The 14,430-nt window shown below is 40.4% G+C and overlaps 1 pseudogene; it reads right to left on the bottom strand.

Moving 5' to 3' along the window:
- Positions 1 to 8,160: 8,160 nt before the first annotated feature.
- On the bottom strand, positions 8,161 to 9,014 carry LOC132373762 (large ribosomal subunit protein uL6-like; annotated as a pseudogene).
- Between the last annotated feature and the right edge of the window lie 5,416 nt (positions 9,015 to 14,430).

Here is a 14,430-nt window from a genome sequence, read left to right as displayed (position 1 = left end):
AAGGTAGTTTTAGGGTAGAATACTTGTTTTTGGTTCAGTCTGTTCAGGGGGCTCAGGATCAGTTGAAGAGCTGGTTTCAGTAGAGAAATGATTTATTGACCCCTTCTCAAATCTCTAGGCCTAAACCAGACTGGAGTTCCTTTGGTAGCATGCCCTTAGAATTGGCTGATCCCATCCTAAAGGTATAGCCTACATTCAGTGGTACCCAAGCTACTAATCAGAGAAGGAATGTGAACTGCCATTGACACTCTAAAGTAGAATCAAGTGGTTTTGACTACATGTTTTTTTCTAATGTCACATTTTAGATACATTTTCCCCCTACTAGTTCACATGCTGCGTAGAGTAAATATGCAGCAGAATATATTTGCTTATGAGGAAATCTGAATATTTTCAAAATTTGGATCAATATATCTGGGATATGATTTTTAGGAGTTGGAGAAAAAAAGTAACTGGCTATAAATGACTTGATTTAAATATCTGAAATGGACTGGTGTTGATGGTGAGGGTAGTGGTGTGTAGGAGTAGTGAAGTGCTAGCCACAAAATAGAATAAATAGGGGAAATCTAAAGAGACCTCAGGGAATTCCCAAATTTATAAATACTACAATTGAGATGCAGATGGTGGGCTGTTGACTAAGCTTACTAGCTAAGCAACTAACTTCTGATGCCACCTGGCAGAGCGATTCACATTCATGCTATAGTCAAAAAATACAAAGCTTTTCCCATGTATTTGCCAGAATGTAAAAACACCATTGCAGCAGGCACATGCCAGTTTAACAAGGAAATGTTGAGGGGGAATAGGGAACTGTTAAATACTCATGCCAGGTTAAGGCCACTGTGTTGTTCCCAGGGCCCCATCAGGCAGCAGGAGGGCCAGGGCGAGGTTTGTGCCTGCTTACACAAACCCTTAAACTTTACACAGTTGAATGCCAAGAGTCTTTCGTACCTATTTTAGAATAGGAGAAGAATAGGATGCGATGTCAAATAGGACTCATTTGCTAGAATACTAGTAATAACCAACATTTAGAGAATGCTTACTGTGTTAAATGCTTTACCTGTATTATTTCATTTAATCCCTAAAACAATACTGTGGGGTCAGTACTCTTATTATCTCTATTTGCAGAGGAGGAAACAGCTTTGAAGAGGTAAGTAAAGTTGCCTAAAGCTATGCAATTATTAAGTAGTGGGCAAGGCTGTCCCAGAGTGTAGAATGAATGTCTCTGATGGGAAGCTTCAGAGACAGGTTTTGATTGAATCTAAGGAAGAACCTTCTAACTAAGATGTTTGTTGGGAGGTGGAACAAGCAGCTTGGGAGGACTATCCTGTCAAGCTAAGACTGGACAGTCACTTGTTTGGAATGTGGCAGAATGGACTCAAATATTGTACTTGGAATTTCAGTAGAAAGCTGGTGAAGTCCTTTCCAGCTAAGAAGTGCCTTGCAGGAAGTTGTCACTTTGAAATGTATTGTGCTTATTTTGCCCTTAGGTAGTATTTTGGTACCCCATGATTGCAGACTTAAGTATCTTTTTGGTGGAAGTAACAAAATCTGAAATCTTAAATTTGTTAATGTCGTTAAGTCTGGTATTCATTCCACTAAGTTCCACTTTAAAGTATGGAAAAACGTTATGAACATCTGCTTTAAACAATGAATGGGGTGAAGTCCTTTGCATTTTAATTTAAAAACGGCATAGTTTTATAATACATTAAGTTTATAATATGCAGAGTGTGTTTAATTTCCTAAAGCGATGACGTGTCTTGGCATTATGCTGTCTTACGAAACACTTTCTCATTTTCACATTGTCTTTATAGTTTTCAATATCAGCAGAACCTTTAAATAGTCTTAGTTGGGTGTTGTGTATCACTGTACAGTAACTGCTAGTACATATGGTATTTCTGATCCGTGTAATAAAGTACATTTGTCATGTATCTTGTGATCTACATACCTTTCAGCTGTTACTTCATAAATCTGTTCCATCAGAGAACTGCTTTGTACAGCAGTGGTTCAAGCTGCTTCTAATAAACTAATATTTTGTGTCTTTTATATGTAATCAACGGGGAGTATTATAGACTTGTGCCTCTGTGGAGAAACATTCCACTAAACTTCTTTTCTCTTGACAATAATGGGGAAAAAAAATAGCTTGGGAAAATCACAGATGTTCAAGAACATATGTTGTTTGCTCCTAAAAGTCAGCTGAAGATCTTTTGTATTGCTCCAGGTTTTTTGTTTGTTTGTTTTTATTTTTTTAATGCTTTAGAGAAGAAACAGTTTGAGATATGTGATGGGAGCACGGGGAGATAGGATTACAAATTTCAGTGGAGACCCACATTGGGTGCTATTTTTCAAACTTCTAAAAAGCTTCATCTTGCTCACACTAAGGGGTGATATTCTGAGCAGAGCGGTAGGCAGTTGGCCAAAGATTGGTCATTCCTGCGTGCTTTCCTACTCAGACATAAGCATTCTGCTCTAGGTTTAGTCTTTGTTCTGTCCCAAACTTCAAACTAATACTGTCTTCACAAAAGCATAGGTATTTACTAATGCAGGCAGCCCCTTGAGTAATTGGATAGGGGCTATTGTCTTTCTCCAGCTGTAGAAGTTTGCTCAGTGGGTAAGCTCTCCACAGACTAGGCAATGGGTTATTGATAACTGTATAGTAAAATATTCGTGGAAAATGCTTAAAGAAGCTGTATGCCATGGGTGAAATTGGTATGGTTGTCCTTTATAAGCCTGTGAATCTTTAAGAAGAGTTGCCATAAAGAGAATGGGAATCAGCTGTTCCGAATCTCCACTGACGAAATGGGTTTTAACTGTAGCAGAAGGGATTTGAGTTAAATGTAAAGAAGAACTTCCTGAATGTGAGTGTTATTTAAAGCCAGGTATGGGTTGAGAAGAGGCTGTTGAATTGTCTCTCTGGAAGAGGGAGAGCGCTAGAGAAAGAAATGGAAGGGGGCAGAGAGTGGGAGACCCCCACTTGAGATGATTTAAATGTAATTCTGCCCAATGGTTATGAGTCCTTTATTCTCTTTTCTCACACTCACATCTCAGGTTTTGAGGTTTAGAAGGTCAGACCTGAAGAGTATACTTTAATCATTAGAACTAAAGTGCCAGAGGACCCCTAGGTCTGGAGGTTCTTTTGGTGTAATTCTTAATTGAAAGGAAATGCTAAGTTGTGACCAGTGGATGAGAAAATTGACCCAGGGTTGATTTTCCACCCTTGTCATTAAAGACCAGTGTACACACTGAGCTCACAGTGCCAGAGAGGAATTTGACATTGAGCAATTTCTGGAAAGGCAAGTGGTTGGTAGGCTGTGACCACTTAGGCTTGGGGTGGGTTAGAGGGCTGGGGGAAGGGTACAGCTGCCACGTCGCTGCTTGGGCATGTGCCTACTAAATATTTTTTCCAGGAAAACTCCAGCAGGACCAGAGGGTTGCAGATCAAACTTGGCACTTTAAATTCCAGAGAGCAGAGACTGAGAGGACAGGGAAAGTTTACCCTTTCCTTTTTTTTTTTTTTTTTTCCTGGCTGTCACCACCCTGTCCTGTCCCCATTTGGTACTCTTTTGCACCTCCCTTTGCTTTCCTTCAGTCTGTTTTTCTTGCATATAACTGAAAGAAAACAAATTTTTTTTAAATAAAAACTTAAAGCTGTGAGTCAAACATTATTTATTTCTTAGGGAAAAAAAAAATCCCACCAAGTTTAGTTGTAAGTGCTTTTGTTTATAAATGACCCCTGGCATTTTTCTTTGTGGTCCAGTGACAATAGCTCAAATAGATTTCCCACTTCTGTGCTGTTTTTCCTCATCAGTTTGTCTTTCTCTCTTCCTCTGCATTTTCCTCTTTTTTTTTTTTTTTTACTTTTTACTTTTTACTTATTTTATTTATTTTTTTTGGCTGCATTGGGTCTTCATTGCTGCACACAGGCTTTCCCTAGTTGTGGTGAGCGGGAGCTACTCTTTGTTGCGGTGCACGGGCTTCTCACTGCGGTGGCTTCTCTAGTTGTGGAGCACGGGCTCTAGAGCACAGGCTCAGTAGTTGTGGCACATGGGCTTAGTTGCTCCATGGCATGTGGGATCTTCCTGGACCAGGGCTTAGAACCTGTGTCCCCTGCATTGGCAGGTGGATTCTTAACCACTGTGCCACCAAGGAAGTCCCTCTTTTTGTTCTTAGTAGTTTTACCACCTATGCATGAATCCCTAAATACCATACCTTTGTTTTGCCTATTTTTGTTTTCTTTATTATTAAAAAAAATTTTTTTTAATTTATTTTTGGCTGTGTTGGGTCTTTGTTGCTGCTCATGGGCTTTCTCTAGTTGCGGCGAGTGGGGGCTACTCTCCGTTGCGGTGCGTGGGCTTCTCATTGCGGTGGCTTCTCTTGTTGCAGAGCACACACGCGGGCTTCAGTAGTTGTGGCGCACGGGCTCAGTAGTTGTGGTTTGCAGGCTCAGTAGCTGTGGCGCACGGGCTTAATTGCTCCGAGGCATGTGGGATCTTCCCAGACCAGGGATGGAACCTGAGACCCATTCTGAGGCAGATCCTTAACCACTGTGCCACCAGGGAAGTCCTGCATTTTCCTCTTTAAAAAAATTTTTTTCTGCACTGGCCTCTTTTTCTGTGTGGATATTACTTCAATTTCCTCCTTAGGCTCAAATCACTGCCCTTCTTGCATTCTCTCTCTCCCCTCTCATCTCAGTTTTTCCACTTACTATGTTTTTCTTTCTCTTCCTTTTCACCCTCATCTTCTAACCTTAACCGGATGCATAAATAGAAGATATGCTTTACAACAGGGGCAGGCCAATTGGCTGGTCATCTGTTTTTGCAAATAAAGTTTTACTGGAACATAGCCAGGCCCACTCATTCATGTGTTTTCTATGACTGCTTTTGTGCAACAGAGGCAGAGTTGAATATTTACGAATGAGACCCTCCTCTGGCCTGAAAATCCCAAAATATTTACTATCTGGCCTTTTAAGAAAAAGTTTGCTGAATCCTGCTTTAAAATATTTTCTGTATTTATTAATGAAGGCTTTTTTTCTTTATCTGGAAATTCAGGTGAGTTGGATCTATTTTATGTCTCCCTACTTAGTGAAATTGAGTTGCATTTTATATTTGCAAATTTCCCCCAAATTTCTCACTTAAAGGCAGTGGTATCCAAAGAAAAAAGACAAGCTTACCGTCCTATCAAAGCTAAGTGGGTAACGGTGGTCGTTTGTGGCGTGTGTGTCTGTGTGTTTAGATGTCTTCCCCACCTTCCACCTCCGACTGGGCTCTTTTTAGTCTTTGGGGGGAAAAAAAAGATAATTCCATTGTAAAGCTCTTCAAAAATCTCACAGCCAACTTTTCCTTTAAGTCTATGAACCATTTTTGGAAATGTTAAATGCTGGAGAAAGGACTCAATTTAATATGGCACCTAGAATACTGACACATATAAAAGCATTTCAATGTAGTTTTATTTGGTGGGTGGTCTGTCTGAAGGTGTTTCACACCAAGTACCCTTACAGATTGGTTTCATTAACATGAAATTAATATGAACTAAAATAGTCATAAGACTTAAGGCTGAAAAATGTTTTAGAGATGACCTATTTTAACCCTGCACTTTTCAACAGATGAGGAAACTGTTGAGGCCCCAACTTTGCCGAGATATTAGGAGTTCATGACCCAGTTCAGAGCCCACGTCTCTTTACTCTCAGACCAATCTTTTTCTAAACCATAAGGCAGTGACAAGTGGCCACACAAATGTAACATTCTGACTAATGTCAAGATTAATTCTATTCTTTTCCTCTCTATAAAAAGAGGGGCTGCTAAATGAAACAATGGTGTGTGATTAGTCTTTTCTGCAGCTCTATTCCTGCTGTGGTTAATAACCAAACCTTTCCCATTGGTGGCTGTGCCTCTTTACCTCACAGGCAGTATAACATCTTCTAGTTAAAATGAAACAACACAGTAACAAACTTCTCCTCTTGCCCCGTGCCCCCATAAAAGGCTAGATTTTTGTTTGTTTGTTTCTACTGTCTTCTAATTCACCCTGTGTAGTTATCGATTTCTTTTTATATTTTATTATTTTTTCTCATAAAAGTAATATGTGTATGTTGTAGAAAATTAGAAAACCCAGGAAAGTCTAAATGAAATACAATCATTCATAATCCAGCCACCCAGAGAATATGTATATGTGTCTATATTTTCATAACTGTCTCAACACTGTACAGGTTTATATTCTGTTTTCTTAACTTTACATCATGAGGATTTTCCCCATGCCACTGAAAATCTTCTGAAACATTCCCTCATATTCTGTCTCGTGGGTAAACTACATTTTCTTGTTTGCCTATGTTTGGACATTTAAATTTTTTATGAAATATTTTTGTGTGTGTGATTAAAATACTTCCCTGTAACATTAATGGCCTTACTAATCCTTATCTGATATATTCTTGTAGAAGAGTTTTAGAAGAGAATGAACTTTTCTTAAAAAGACTCCTGATCCATATTGCCAACTCATTTTCCTGAAAGGCTGAAACAATTAATAATCCTTCCCGGAGCATGTGACTGCCTGTCTGGGGTACACTGGAAGGGCTGTAAATTAAGCTTTTAAAACATTCCTTTCAATATGTCACTCTCCAGCTAGGAAACTTCCCATGGCTGCAAGATCAGATCTGAGCTTCTTAGTGTGTACGCTCTTCCATTTCTTCACTTCCAGCTAATTTCTCAACCACCGCAATCTGGCATCTGCCCCCATCTGTCTGCCTGGAGGCATCAAGGAAACAGCCCTAGACTAGACTAAGTGTCAGGAAACTAGGGTTCAAATCCCAGCCCTGCCACTTAGTAGTATGTGACCTTGGGCAAGTAACTTAATTTCTTTAAGCCTGTTTCCTCAGGCTTTAAAATGGAAATAAAAAAACAGACCTTGATTTTGGGGGCTCCCGTGAGAAAATAGAGGTAAGAAATATTTTTAATCTGTGGAACACTGTAAACATTAGGGGGTGTATTGTTATTGGGACTGCTCTTGTGGTAGTGTGGTATCCACCAAATATTTCTGATCCTTTTAGGCTCGTGGTAGAATTTTACTTCCCCACCCCTTGCATTGGAATGTGCCCACATGACTGACTTCCGCCAATGAGATATGAGTGGAAGTGACACATGCATTTGCATGCAAAATCTTTTACGAGCTAGGCCTTAGTCAGCTACTCTCCCATTCTCTCTCCTGTGCAAAGGGCAATGCTGCAGGTGGTTGCTGCCCAGGTCCTGAAGAAAGAACATCAGTGTGGAGAGGAATTCCCAGCCACCCAGTGATGGGCATGTATCTTGAGCAAGACTTTGTTTTCTAAAGCCTAAGGCTTGGGGTGGTTTGTTACTGCACTCTCACCTAGTGGTACAAGCCTACTCTTGGTGTGTCTTTCTGTGTAGCCCTTGATATTACTGAAATTCTTGAAACCCTCTTTTCCTTTGACTTGGTGCCACTCACACTCTTGGTATTTTCCTCCATCTCTAACAAATCCTCAGTCTCCATTGTATTCTCTTCCTTTTCCACTCAAATATGCACATAAGATGAGTTTCTGACTTCCTCTCCTTTCGTTATATGCTTACCTTCGTCAACTTAGTTTACTCCGACAGCTTTAAATATTATGTCTTTCTTAGCCCTGTATGTTTGAAAAAGGTTTCCAGTTTGAGGATTACTGGTCTACCCTTTTTCTTATGCCTTGAGGGCAGGGACCCTAAACTGGAATCAGACGGCCAGCTGGCTCTTCCACTTGTCTACCTGCCAGAGACCTAACCTCTCTATGCCTCTGTTTCTGCATCTGTAACATGGGGTTAATTGTAGTTCCTACTTCACAGGTGGTTGTGAGGATTAAATAAGAAAATATATGTAAAACACTTCCTGCCTACCTAGGACACAGTAAGCTTACTATAAATGGTGGTGGTTGTTTGGTTGTTACACATCTTCTTTTCTCTCCTTCACTCCCCAAGTTCTATCTCCAGTTTCTGGTAAGATATGCTTAGAAGTAGAAGACCCATAAGAAGTGTTTGTTTTAGTTCTAACATCACATTGATGGCTGATAATAATAGGAGTGAAAAATTGGTACCCTTGCCCTGAAGATGCTTTGTGCAGTGATTGCTTTTTTTTTTTTTTTAAGAGAAAGTCCCAAATCAAAAGAGCTTTTATTGAATCTTTAACATATCACAAATGAGTCTGAAGAATCATCTGGTATCTTTCTGTTTCTGTAGCCAGACCACTCGGATCTTGTTCATCAGCCTGCTGAACTGTTCCTTTTTCAGAAACATAGATACCATCCAAAAATTTTCTGATGTCCTTGTTTTTAACTGTTGTGGCTTGCTAAATCAAAGCAGCTGAATTTTTTTTTTAAACATCTTTATTGGAGTATAATTGCTTTACAATGTTGTTTTAGTTTCTGCCGTATAACAAAGTGAATCAGCTATATGTATACATATATCCCCATATCCCCTCCCTCTTGCGTCTCCCTCCCTCCCACCCTCCCTACCCCACCCCTCTAGGTGGTCACAAAACACTGAGCTGATCTCCCCGTGCGATGCAGCAAGCAGCTGAATTTGACACAAGTTCAGTATCATTTCCTTCAAGAATCAACTCATCTTTCTGGGCTTGAGATACTGAACAAGCAACGCCTGGGTTCATCTGAACCCTGCGGATGTATTTTTCACCCCCAAAATTTCAGATTTCAACAAGAGAACCATTCTCCTGAATAACAACATTGATGGGGAAGTGAACATACACAGACCTCATGTGTAACGGAAGCCCATTGTAACACCCTTGATCATGTTCTATACATGACTACAGATAGTGTAAACAGTTGCCAGTTCCTTTCTATTTACCTACCATTTGTCAACCAGGAGCCTCTTCTTTTTCTTTCCAAGGAGACTGAGTTCTACATTGATGTGATTGAAGTCCCATTGCAGGGTGCCTCTGGGGCCCTTCACAATAACTGTGTGTCCCTTCGGAGTAATGTGGACATTTTTTGGAATGTCGACAGTCTGATTGTTGAGAATGGTCTTCATTCTTGCAGCAGATGCGGCAAAGAGCTGCTTTGTTTTTTAACTGAATATTGCCTTTAGGTGGGTCAGGCACTTCTAAGTTCTCACAGTAATCCCTACACCCTGTCGTTTTCTACACAGTTACCTGACTGACCCCGGGAGGAAATCAGCTTTCCGCAAGCCTGCTCTACCCACACTCACTCATCTTTCCCTTGTGTACTCCAGGCCTATCACTGCCAGGCACCTTGGCTTCCACTGGCTTTTCCTCTAAGAACATCTTTTTTTATGGTAAAATATACATAGTATAAAATTTACCATTTAATCCATTTTTAAGTGTACAATTCAGTGGTGTTAAGTACATTCACAATGTGGTGCAACCATCACCATTATCCATTTCCAGAAATTTTCCATTATCTGAAACAGAAACTCTGTCCCAGTTAAACAATAACTCCCCATTCCACCCTCCACTCAGCCTCCAGTAACCACTGTTTGACTTTCTGTCTCTATGAATTTGCCTATTCTAAGTATACCTCATACAAGTGGAATTATACAGTGTGCATCCTTCTGTGTCTGGCTTCTTTCACTTAGCATAATCTTTTCAAGGTTGTGGCATGCATCAGGATTTCATTCATTTTAATGGCTGAATAATATTCTATTGTATGGATATACCACATTTTGTTTATCCGTTCATCTATTGATGGACATTTAGGTTGTTCTGCTGAGAATATCTTGAAGCTCACGGTGCTGGCTCATCCAAGTTCTTCAATCTCAAACAAACTTCTCTTCTTGAAACTCCTTTGTACTCTTTGTCTGCCTCAAAGTCATAACTGAGTGATGAAAATATTGGGGAAGGAGGTCGGGAAGGAACAGAGGAAGAGGTCACAGACCATGTAAATGTGATGGTGCTAGGTCTTTAATTTCTTTTTGCAAACAAATGTATGATTTTAAAAAATACTCTTAGTTAACAATATAATGCTGTAGGTTTCACATGCTTTTTTTTTTGGTAGCTGATTTCATGTGTTTTTCAATGCGTTTTGACTGCTACAGATAGCTTGTTTTGTTGTTGTTTGGAAAGTTGGTGGTAGGAGATACCCAGAGCCCCTCAAAGCTGTACTTATGCTGACTTGTGACACCTATTATTTTGTTTGGGATTTAACTTCTGAATTTGGGGGGGTTGCATATCTCATGTCTTTGGCACTGTATATTAAGTTTCTCCAGGGAAGAGACCATTCTATGGTTTGGTATATCCAGATAAAAAACATATATTTCTTAAAGAACTTGATGCATACTTGGCACTCCTTAAATCGTTTCCTTTTACTTTCTGTTTCTTTTAGCAACATCAACACAATATCATGCAGCTAGTAGGCATGTTGTAGTTTACTATTTAACAGCTTGATTTGTCTATGGAGTCTAGCTTTCCAGAGTGCCTGCTTTTTTAAATAAAAATTGACACTAGAATATTTGAAATATTCATCTTCCTTCATAACCACCAGCATTCTAATTAGAATACATTCAATACTGATCTTGAGCTATAATACAAAGTTATCCATTTATATCAGCCCTGAGTATAGAAAAAAAATTTCAGGGGCAGAGGATGAAGTTTTTCCTTGCTTTCTCTGTGAGCTGTGCTAGTTTGCATCCCTGGTTTATATAGTAAAATATTTTAGTGCTTATTATAGCACCTTAACTCCCTGAGATTTACCAAGGACAAATGTGATCTTAATATTGTATTGTATTTCATTTCACAGGTTTGTTTCATAACCTCAATAGTTATTTCTATTTGCAATTCTGTTTCCTTTCTAAATGTGTTAATAAAATGCTTGCACTAGGATTGGCTTGATGCCAGAATTCAATATGGTCATTCTTCAAGTAAGTGATAAAACTCGTGACAGTGTAGCACTTGGAGATCTTTGGATGCATCCTAACTATACAAGTGGGGAAACTCTTAGTTCCTTATAGAGTTAAATTAAGGTCAGACCTGGTTTCCGACATGAAGTTCAGATGTATTGGCAGATCCCCATGCTTGCATTTATTATACTGTAATTTGGGGCTTAAAGAGTTATATCCAGTCCATCCCCAACATCTGGATAGTGTTTATAACGATCACATTTGATCCTAATGTAATTTTGTTGGGGAATTCACTAGAATTCCTCTGTTGGCTACATTACAACTGAACATGAGATCTGCTAAAATATTACCCCAAACTAGTGTATATCTACAGAGAATATAAGTATAGATAGATTTCATCCCCCATCCAACCCCCCTGCCACTAAGGCATCATGATCATCTAGCGGGGCTTCCTTGTCTCCATTGATAAAAATGGGGGTGATGCTTTAACAGCAGCCAACATTCATCAAGGGTTTTGAACCTTGAAAAGCAGAGCAGGCACAAAAATCTTTCAAGGATGATTATTGTACATGTACAGCCACAATGGCAGCATCATAGACTCAACAGATAGGGATGACATGAGCTTGTTGGTGATTTTTTCCTTTCATTTTCATTTTGATTTAGATGCAATTCCTTACTGTTAGGAAAACATCACTTGGAAAGTAGAGCCAAAGGATTGGTTTTAACCACCCTCCCCCATCAATGGAAGCCCCAAATGAATCAAGTTGAACCTTTTAAAGGCTATTAAGGGAGCCTTTAATTATGTGAGGGGGACACGGGGGAGGGCACATGGGAAGTTTGGCAATGCAGTTTTAGGACCTCCCAGCCCTGCCAGCAGGGAGATTATTAGCATATTTCATGTAATTTGTGCACAGCCATATACTCTTTCCATGAAATAATTTTAACATTCAAAAAGAGGTAGATGAGAAAAGAAAAAGACAGATAGGGAAGGACAGAGACTGCAGCAGTCTTTAGAGAGGGAAAATTATTTCATTAAATCTAAATAGCATATGCTTTTCTGATGCATAGCATATGCAAGTCTATGCAAATTATTTAATAGCAGTGCACTCAGAGTAATTTCCATTTCCTCCCTCGCTTGTGACGGGAATATTCCTTTTAATCAGATTAGATGACATCCTCTGCAAACTTTTGGGGGTTTCAACTTAATTTACCATGCTAAGTAGTTAGGGTAATTTGAAGTAAAGCAATCAGTGGGCTGAAATGAAGCCAAACCTCATTTCTGTCTTTGAGATGAGGAGCTGGCCGGCTGTGTGAGCCCCACAGGACTTCTTTCCCCTCCTCTCCTCGCCCTGCTCCCCAGCACCCGAGATCTCAGCAGAGTTACTAGTGGCCAGTTCCTTGTTTTTGATGGCACCTAGTCAGATCTGTTTTGCATCCACAGAGCTTGCATACGATGCTGTATTCCATTGGCTCTCGATGACTGTCACAATTTATGGTGCTGCCTCAAGCAATGATGGAAAGATGAATTCACACTCCTTAAAAACTTTTTCACCTGGGGAGGTCATGAACCCCTGAAGGGGTCTTCAAAATGATCTGAAGGGGCCCTGCAGATATTCCCAGTCTAGAGGTTCTGGAAAAAGGGAGCAACATTCAGTCCAGTACCATGGATGGGCAAGAAAAGTCTTTGCAGGGAAGAATTCATGCGAACCCACACCTAAAGGTGACAGCCACTTACCGATGGTGCCTGTGCTGCATGAGTAGTGCCTTGGCAAAACTGTGAAGCTTGTTTTGAGCTGTTGCTCACAGTTGCGTGGGCTTTGTGTCTCACAATTCCAGGGGGTGCCATTGTCTTGTAGTCAATGGGAGAATCTGTACAGTTGATACCTACAGTTGTCCAGCAGATGGCAGTAAAGGGTCTTTTTTTAATTTTTTTTTTTTTGGGGGGGCTGCTTTGGTTCTTCATTGCTGTGCGCCGCTTTCTCTAGTTGCTCTTCGTTGCGGTGCGCGGGCTTCTCATTGCAGTGGCTTCTCTTGTTGCAGAGCACAGGCTCTAGGCACACGGGCTTCAGTAGTTGTGGCTCGCAGGCTCTAGAGCGCAGGCTCAGTAGTTGTGGCGCATGGGCTCAGTTGCTCCGCGGCATGTGAGATCTTCCCGGACCAGGGCTTGAACCCGTGTCCCCTGCATTGGCAGGCGGATTCTTAACCACTGCGCCCCAGGGAAGCCCCCAGTAAAGAGTCTTAAGGATAAAATTACTTTTAAAATTGTATCAACTAGCAGTTTGAACTGGACCAGAGGCTGGCTGCTCGACCTTCCCTTTCACCAGTCCTCTGTTTTATGGATGGTGGTGTTTGGGTAAGGGAAAGATTTTAATTGCTTAAACTAATTCCCTGCAGAGTGTTAGCAGATGAGGTTTAAGAATCATCTATGCCAAGGCTGCTAGGGATTTACTAGCCACTGGGATATAAAAGAGAAATTTAATGGTGAAATTTCATGTACCAAGACAAGTAGTAAAAGTTCCTTTCCCTCTTTTTTCTTCAAATCCACCTTTCCCTCATGGTAACGCCTCAACTGGGATCTTGATTTTGAGGCACCAAGATCTGCTCCCTGTGGCATAGTGAGGCGTTTCTCCTTAAAGTCTTGTTTACAACCTTTGGATGTGGCAGAGATGGAAAAGAACAGGCTGCAATCAATTAACTCTTTAAAAATGATTAAGGACGTCATATAACCAAAGCAAGTCCCTTCCTGCGTGCAGGGAGGAATTCGGGCTTAGGGTTTTCGGAGTGCCTGCTGCATTTTTCCATTCCTTGTTTTCGTTAATCCCGAGGCAACCCTTAAAGTAGTTATCATCTCCCCCATGTCACAGAGAAGAGAACTTCGGGGAAGTTAAGGGACCCACAGGAAGTCTCTCAGTTAGCATGTGGATTCAAATCTTAACCTGGCTTACCCCAAAGCTCAACCTTGTGTCCGTAGGGCACTCTACCACATGACTACTAAAAAGAGGACTGAGGGAGACTTCTTTGTGATTCTTTTGCCTTTTTGTTGAATGGGTAAAACATATGCATGATAAATTCAAAGACACAGGAACAAATAGGTTTCTGTCCTTCCATTCCTCCTCCTCCGGCCATGCTCCCTTTACCCACCACAGGCAAAGTTTCCTATGTGTCCTTTCAGAAAAAGTTTGTGCTTTTATAAACATATACATATATATTCTTCTTTCCCCTCATGTAAATGGTAGCACACTACACACAGTGTTGCATCTGTCTTTTTTCACTTAATGTATCCTGGAGGTGAGCTAAATAATTCTTTTTAACAGCGGCTGAGTTGGGAATACTTTCCATTGTATGTTTGTGCCATAATTTTATTTAGCTTAAATTGATTTATTTAACTGATGTATTCAATATTTATTTAACTGAGATTGATGAACCCAACAGAGATTATATTGTTGAATGACTATATTCCTGTCAATGTAGCCAGCCTTTAGAAATATCTTCATGAACAAATGCCTCAAAACTGGAATAAGCAGGGACTTCCCTGGTGGTCCAGTGGTTAAAACTTCGCCTTCCAATGGACGGGGTGCGGGTTCAATCTCTG

Source organism: Balaenoptera ricei, chromosome 10 (assembly GCF_028023285.1).
Source record: "Balaenoptera ricei isolate mBalRic1 chromosome 10, mBalRic1.hap2, whole genome shotgun sequence".
Lineage (NCBI taxonomy): Eukaryota > Metazoa > Chordata > Mammalia > Artiodactyla > Balaenopteridae > Balaenoptera > Balaenoptera ricei.
This window is presented reverse-complemented; position numbering and strand designations above follow the sequence as displayed.